The sequence below is a fragment of the Salvelinus sp. IW2-2015 genome, linkage group LG4q.1:29, assembly GCF_002910315.2.
Source record: "Salvelinus sp. IW2-2015 linkage group LG4q.1:29, ASM291031v2, whole genome shotgun sequence".
Classification (NCBI taxonomy): domain Eukaryota; kingdom Metazoa; phylum Chordata; class Actinopteri; order Salmoniformes; family Salmonidae; genus Salvelinus; species Salvelinus sp. IW2-2015.
In genome coordinates, this window is record NC_036842.1 from 8,780,481 (window position 1) to 8,787,394 (window position 6,914).

Sequence of the window (6,914 nt, forward strand, 5' to 3'; positions counted from 1 at the left end):
TCATTAGGTTGACATTGACAAAGCGGTTTGGTCTTAAGCATCTCAAACACAAATGAGAAGACGGGGACAAGCAAGTCTGCTGAAATGTAAACAAGGAAGTCAGTAACCTATCTACAGGATGTGGCCGTCTAGCTAAGGCTACTGTTTTTACTTTGTTGCGTTCTCCTCTCCCTCAACCTGTGGTCCGGATCTGCATTGTCACTGGAGAGCGATTGACCAATGTGGGAGTGGTGAGATGCATGACCTCGGTCCCTTCACCACGACCCTGATGAGACTGCAGATGAGACTGCATGTGAACCACTTATCAATTATACTGTAACTTGTCTGTGGTGTCCCTGACCCTGAACTGCTGTTGGGCTGTCTGTGCTGACTGGCAAAAGCTTACTGTAACTGTAACACAATGATTCAAATAATTTGGTTACTTCAGAACCCCCACACTGTGGTCCCTGTTGTCCTCTCCCTTCCAGTGTTGCAATATGGGCAGCAGACCAGGGTCAGATACATAATGCTGAATAAAACCAATGGATCTGCCCGAAGAGCAAACTCCAAGCTAAATCAAGCACACATTGAATACAGTATTTGGCATACACTGACTATGTTCAGTATTTGACCCCGGTTTGAGAGGCAGAAAGGAGGTCCAGGAAAGCAGTTCCATGTGGTTCTGGTGTGTGTGGCGTGTGTGTGTGTGTGTCCTAGCGCCGGTGCTATGTGCTTCTGCCCCCACAGGAGCAATTACAGGGGTGAGTCCCAGAGGAGGCTGAGCCTGAGAGCAGCCAAGCCCAGCACAGAGGTCCTCACCCTGGGGAGGAAGAACAAGGACATGCCCTTATATGGGCAACCCTGGAGAACGCCCATAACAGTGACCTGTCCCAACCTAGGAATGGAAGAAAAATGTGGTGGGAAATGTTGATGCCTTTGAGTATTTTGCTTTTCGAAACATGTTGTTTCGAGTCTTGTCCTGGACAGCAATTCTGTCTATTTCAGGACTTCCTTTTAGACTTCCTTTTTGTTTTGCCCTTTACCGTAGACTGTAGTGAACAGCAGTGTATTTGCGTGATACTTTTCCATAAGCAGGTGCTTATCTTTATCGTTGTGTTCATCTTACCCACTGCCTAATGGCTTTTGATAGTAGGCTACTGTACATTATGGAAGTTAACTGAGTGAGTCCCTAAATAGCGACAGCTAAATGTCATGTTTGAATAGATCCCAGAAGTTGAAAATGCTTTAAGCCCTTGCCACGTACTCAGCTATATCTGTCTTTCTGTATACCCTACTGTGCCAGAGTACGTGACTCTCAACCAACTGTTTTCCTCCCCACCATACTTGTTTTACAAATTATCCCTCCGAACGTTCAAAAGTGTTTCATTTACAGAAAATGCCAAACCCACATAACTTAGTTTAACTGCTAACCATAACATTTTGAAAGTTTAAATGCTAAAATGGTGTAGTTGACAGAGACATTTAATTTGTATGTAAACAAGTGATTTGATTGGACTTGATTTCAGCTTTCTGACTTGTGTAGTCATATAGTACCTCATACAGAGTCTTTGGAAGTCATTTTTGATATGTGAATGTATCCCAGAAAATGTAACAGAGGGAATATTACATTTGACCATGACAACTGATATGATTTTGAATAAACCGTACCAATGTTTCAGCTGTAATATTTTCATTGATATATTTGTGCTTCTTTATTCGTCTCATTGATTAAGTTTTCATTACATTGCATATTGTCACATGTACATTACTGTTTCACAGGTAAATTATTTGATTCAAATAATATCGTGTCATCCTAAAGTCATGACCCAAAGCATTGCAAGACTTTGGAGAGCGAATATCCTAATAAATACAATATGCAATTCACAGATATGTTTTCTGGCGTGCTGTTCTAGTAATAAAAAGTAAACTTAGCATGTTAAAGTTTAAGTATAGGAACCTCTGTCCTTTCTTTGGGTTTTAAAGGGTTTTAGATTTTATTTGTTGCTATACTTGTTTCACAAAGTGACTCTTTTCAATGGCTCTGGTTTCTAACAGCGTTTTTTTTTCTTCATTTCCTGACAAGTTTTGCGGATCTCATAAAACGTCTGTTTCAGAGTGTTTATTAAAGTTGAGAGTGGGAGGAAAGCTACAATATAGCTTCCTTCCCTATTCAATACACTCCATCTTGTTTTTAGGTTATGTCATACACTGTCCTCAAACAACCATATAAATTATATTGATAATACAGTATCACCAAGCAAAAGGATGCTAGAACTTTGGACATGGTCTGTATCTATGTGGGGACGGGCCAGGGTCACAGTAGCTTCCTAACCTACAGTATACAGTACATGCATGCTGATTGCAAGCTTAGACATGGATTTGAGCAATTACTGGTCTTGTACCACCAGATGTCAATGTTCTTGCCTGTTGCCTACAATATGCACAGTAGACTGTTTACTAATAAGGCCGGGTGCGGTAGGGATGTAAGGACCACCAGAGGACAGTATTCACCCGTGTGTGCCTTGGGATTGTTTAGCCCCACTAGAGAGCAGTGTTTGTCCATATTGTGGGCTCAGTGTCCTATAACCTTCACAGCTGCCCTTGTAGCCCTCTTATCTGCCTGACTGCCTCAGAGGTAATCATATTTCAGACTGATCACAGAGCCCCATCTGTGGCTAGGCATGATATGTGCCAGCCTAGCGCACACCAACAGGACTCATAGATACAAATTGCTAAGCAGGTTATACATTGCTGTTGGAGAGAAGATGTTGTTTTAAAAAATATATATTTTACAATCTTTGGTTATTTTGTTGTTTTGTATAATGCAACATTCAGTGTGACTTTTTCATGGTAACTGTAGTTGCATTTCCTCCCTCTTTGTTACTTTCACACCAAATGCTAACTGAGGACGGTGCTGTGTCAGCCATACAGTAGCTCTGAGAGACTGAGTAAAGTCTCCGTAGCAATGTGGCTTCCGCCCTATGTGTAATTATAGGCCCTGCTCTGTGAGATCCGGGGGCTGATCGAAGCAGAGTCAGAGTTACCACCACAACGTTCTATTTCATTGTTTGCATCATTTCTAATCCCCATGTTTTTTTAAATATGTTTTTTTTTCTCCATACTTTTTAACCCCTACCTTGATTGCAGTAAACTAGTGGACAACAATACTCCTACTGCTACTTATAGCTATTTCACTCACATCTATGGTACCTGTAGTTAAATAATTATACAGAATTATACATATATCCCTAATTTTCTCTTTCTTTAAGTGCTGGATTCAGTTGTTCACGGTTAGGGAAGCATCACATCCCCTCCCCATACCACACACCTCCATCTTTCTTATCTCTTTGTTAACTGAATGTAAATATAGCTCAACTTTCTGTAAAGCTTGATAAGTTGACCATGTTTTAACTTCAGTCATTTCAATTAGAAATGCAGAAAAAAAAGTTGCAAAGCAACGAGAGGAAAAATGGTCAAAGGCCAATTTCTGCCAGTGCTATTCTTAGACAGATACGTGAGATACGTTGGTCTGAATGTTTTGAAACATCTTTGAGACTGAACTACTGTAGAGCTGCAAAAGGACTAGCAAAACGTCTGGTGATTGTCGTTGAGGGAAGACAGCTACTGCTGTTCTGCACGCATTCAACTAGCGCAATGAAACAGAACACAGTCTACTGTTTTAGGCAAATGTAGCTATCTATGTATTTCTAGACAATTGGAAGTACAGTAGATGGAATACTGTAGTACGGAGCATCTTGAACAGTTAGCATATGCTCTGGTCATGAATTAGTCATCACAGGTTTGCCAGTAACTACACTTCTGTTTAGTTTCTCGGCTCTCACTTAACCATAGTGGTTGGTATAACTTACAGTACATCCAATGTAACAGCAGAGAGATGGCCCGGTGGCAGTTCACATCCTGTAGTGGTTAAGTTTGTGACTTGTTCATAATGAATACTTTGTGTTACTACCCTTAGCAATGCCTAAGAAAACCTGTACATCTTGAAAGCTTGAATTTGACCTTTGTTTGCACAATGTGCAGGCATCTGTATGTTTCCATGCACAAACTAACCACAGGGTAAACTACCCTAAAGACACCAGCATGCTCGGGTTTAGGGTCACAGTATGTATTAGAAGAAGTGTAAAGGGTGGGTGTCCCAACTGCCCAGGTGGAATTATGTCTGTCTGTGTGACATCCTACACCTGTGTTGGGGGTTACCCTGGGCGTCGGGTGTGGGGCTACACCAGTGCCATGATTACTGTATATACAATTGAAGTCGGAAGTTTACAAACACTTTGGTTGGAGTCATTAAAACTCGTTTTTCAACCACTCCACAAATTTCTTGTTAACAAACTATGGTTTTGGCAAATCGGTTAGGGCATCTACTTTGTGCATGACACAAGTAATTTGTCCAACAAATGTTTACAGACAGATTATTTCACTTATAATTCATTGTCTCACAGTTCCAGTGGGTCAGAAGTGTACATACACTAAGTTGACTGTGCCTTTAAACAACTTGTAAAATTCCAGAAAATGATGTCATGGCTTTAGAAGCTTCTGATAGGCGAATTGACATCATCTGAGTCAATTGGAGGTGTACTTGTGGATGTACTTCAAGGCCTACCTTTAAACTCAGTGCATCTTTGCTTGACATAATGAGAAAATCAAAAGAAATCAACCAAGACCTCAGAAAGAATTTTGTAGACCTCCACAAGTCTGGGAGCAATTTCCAAACGCCTGAAGGTACCACGTTCATCTGTACAAACAATAGTACGCAAGTATAAACACTATGGGACCACGCAGCCGTCATACCGCTCAGGAAGGAGACACATTCTGTCTCCTAGAGATGAACGTACTTTGGTGCGAAAAGTGCAAATCAATCCCAGAACAACAGCAAAGGACCTTGTGAAGATGCTGGAGGAAACAGGTACAAAAGTATCTATATTCATAGTAAAAATAGTCCTATATTGACATAACCTGAAAGGCCGCCCAGCAAGGAAGAAGCCACTGCTCCAAAACCGCCATAAAAAAAGCCAGACTATGGTTTACAACTGCACATGGGGACAAAGATCATACTTTTTGGAGAAATGTCCTCTGGTCTGATGAAACAAAAATAGAACAGTTTGGCCATAATGACCATCGTTATGTTTGGAGGAAAAATGTGGAGGCTTGCAAGCCGAAGAACACCATCCCAACCGTGAAGCACGGGGGTGGCAGCGTCATGTTGTGGGGGTGCTTTGCTGCAGGAGGGACTGGTGCACTTCACAAAATAGATGGGATCATGAGGCAGGAAAATTATGTGGATATATTGAAGCAACATCTCAAGACATCAGTCAGGAAGTTAAAGCTTGGTCGCAAATGGGTCTTCCAAATGGACAATGACCCCAAGCATACTTCCAAAGTTGTGGCAAAATGGCTTAAGGGCAACAAAGTCAAGGTATTGGAGTGGCCATCAAAAGCCCTGACCTCAATCCTATAGAAAATGTGTGGGCAGAACTGAAAAAGCGTGTGCGGGCAAGTAGGCCTACAAACCTGACTCAGTTACACCAGTTCTGTCAGGAGGAATGGGCCAAAATTCACCCAACTTATTGTGGGAAGCTTGTGGAAGGCTACCTGAAACATTTGACCCAAGTTAAACAATTATTAAGCAATGCTACCAAATACTAATTGAGTGTATGTAAACTTCTGACCCACTGGGAATGTGATTAAAGAAATAAAAGCTGAAATAAATAATTCTGTCTACTATTATTCTGACATTTCACATTCTTAAAATAAAGTGGTGATCCTAACTGACCTAAGACAGGGAATTTTTACTAGGATTAAATGTCAGGATTTGTGAAACTGAGTTTAAATGTATTTGGCTAAGGTGTATGTAAACTTCTGACTTCAACTGTATGTGATAACCTTTGTTTGCTTGTAATGTGCAATGATGGAAAAGTACTGGGTAAATGGAGTTGTACTGCTTTAGTTCTCAGGCTGAGAATGGTCTGCACCTGCTGATAGTCACACAGGCTCAAGGTCGAGATAGTAGAGTGAGAAACCACAATCTAGACATGTTTTTCTCATTTTACACACTTTGTATCTAGTCCAATGCAACAATGTTAAGGAATGATTGACGGTAAGTTGTCCACACCAACTAGTATAAGGAGGGTTGTCTCCTGCTTCGCCACACAGATCTTTACTATAGACTACTGTGGTATTCTGTATGTGAATCTCTGTCTGTAATTGCATTGTATTACTAAAGACTTTCATACCAAGGTTCCTGTGTCTGTGTCATCTATCTGGAAGACTGATTGTTAACTTACATCACCCCATGCAAAGGACCACCCAACATTTGGCGAGCTTGCCAGGAGTGAGTGACCACTGCGTCTGGATTATCTTCGTCCCGCTGTGCAGCGCATCAAATTATAAGGTAAGCAGACGCCTGTTAAACCAAAAGTCTGAAATGAGAAATAGCACCGTGTGGTTGATGACTCATTCCAGTACGTAAGTGGCACCTCACTCATAGGGTTGATAATTACAGGAACAGTCAATGCCTACATTTATGTACAAGCCCATAATAGGATGTATATGATAAATGACCCAGAACCCCAGGTGTAATAGTCAGAAATTAGTGAGGGTCTAATGGAACCTTGTGTGAGGAACTTGGTTATAGATTAGGATGAACTGGATTTAGACACTGGTTTTATGTATGGTGTTCTTACCTGAGGGAAGACACTGGTTTTATGTATGGTGCTCTTACCTGAGGGAAGACACTGGTTTTATGTATGGTGGCTCTTACCTGAGGGAAGACACTGGTTTTTATGTATGGTGCTTCTTACCTGAGGGAAGACACTGGTTTTATGTATGGTGTTCTTACCTGAGGGAAGACACTGGTTTTTATGTATGGTGCTCTTACCTGAGGGAAGACACTGGTTTTATGTATGGTGCTCTTA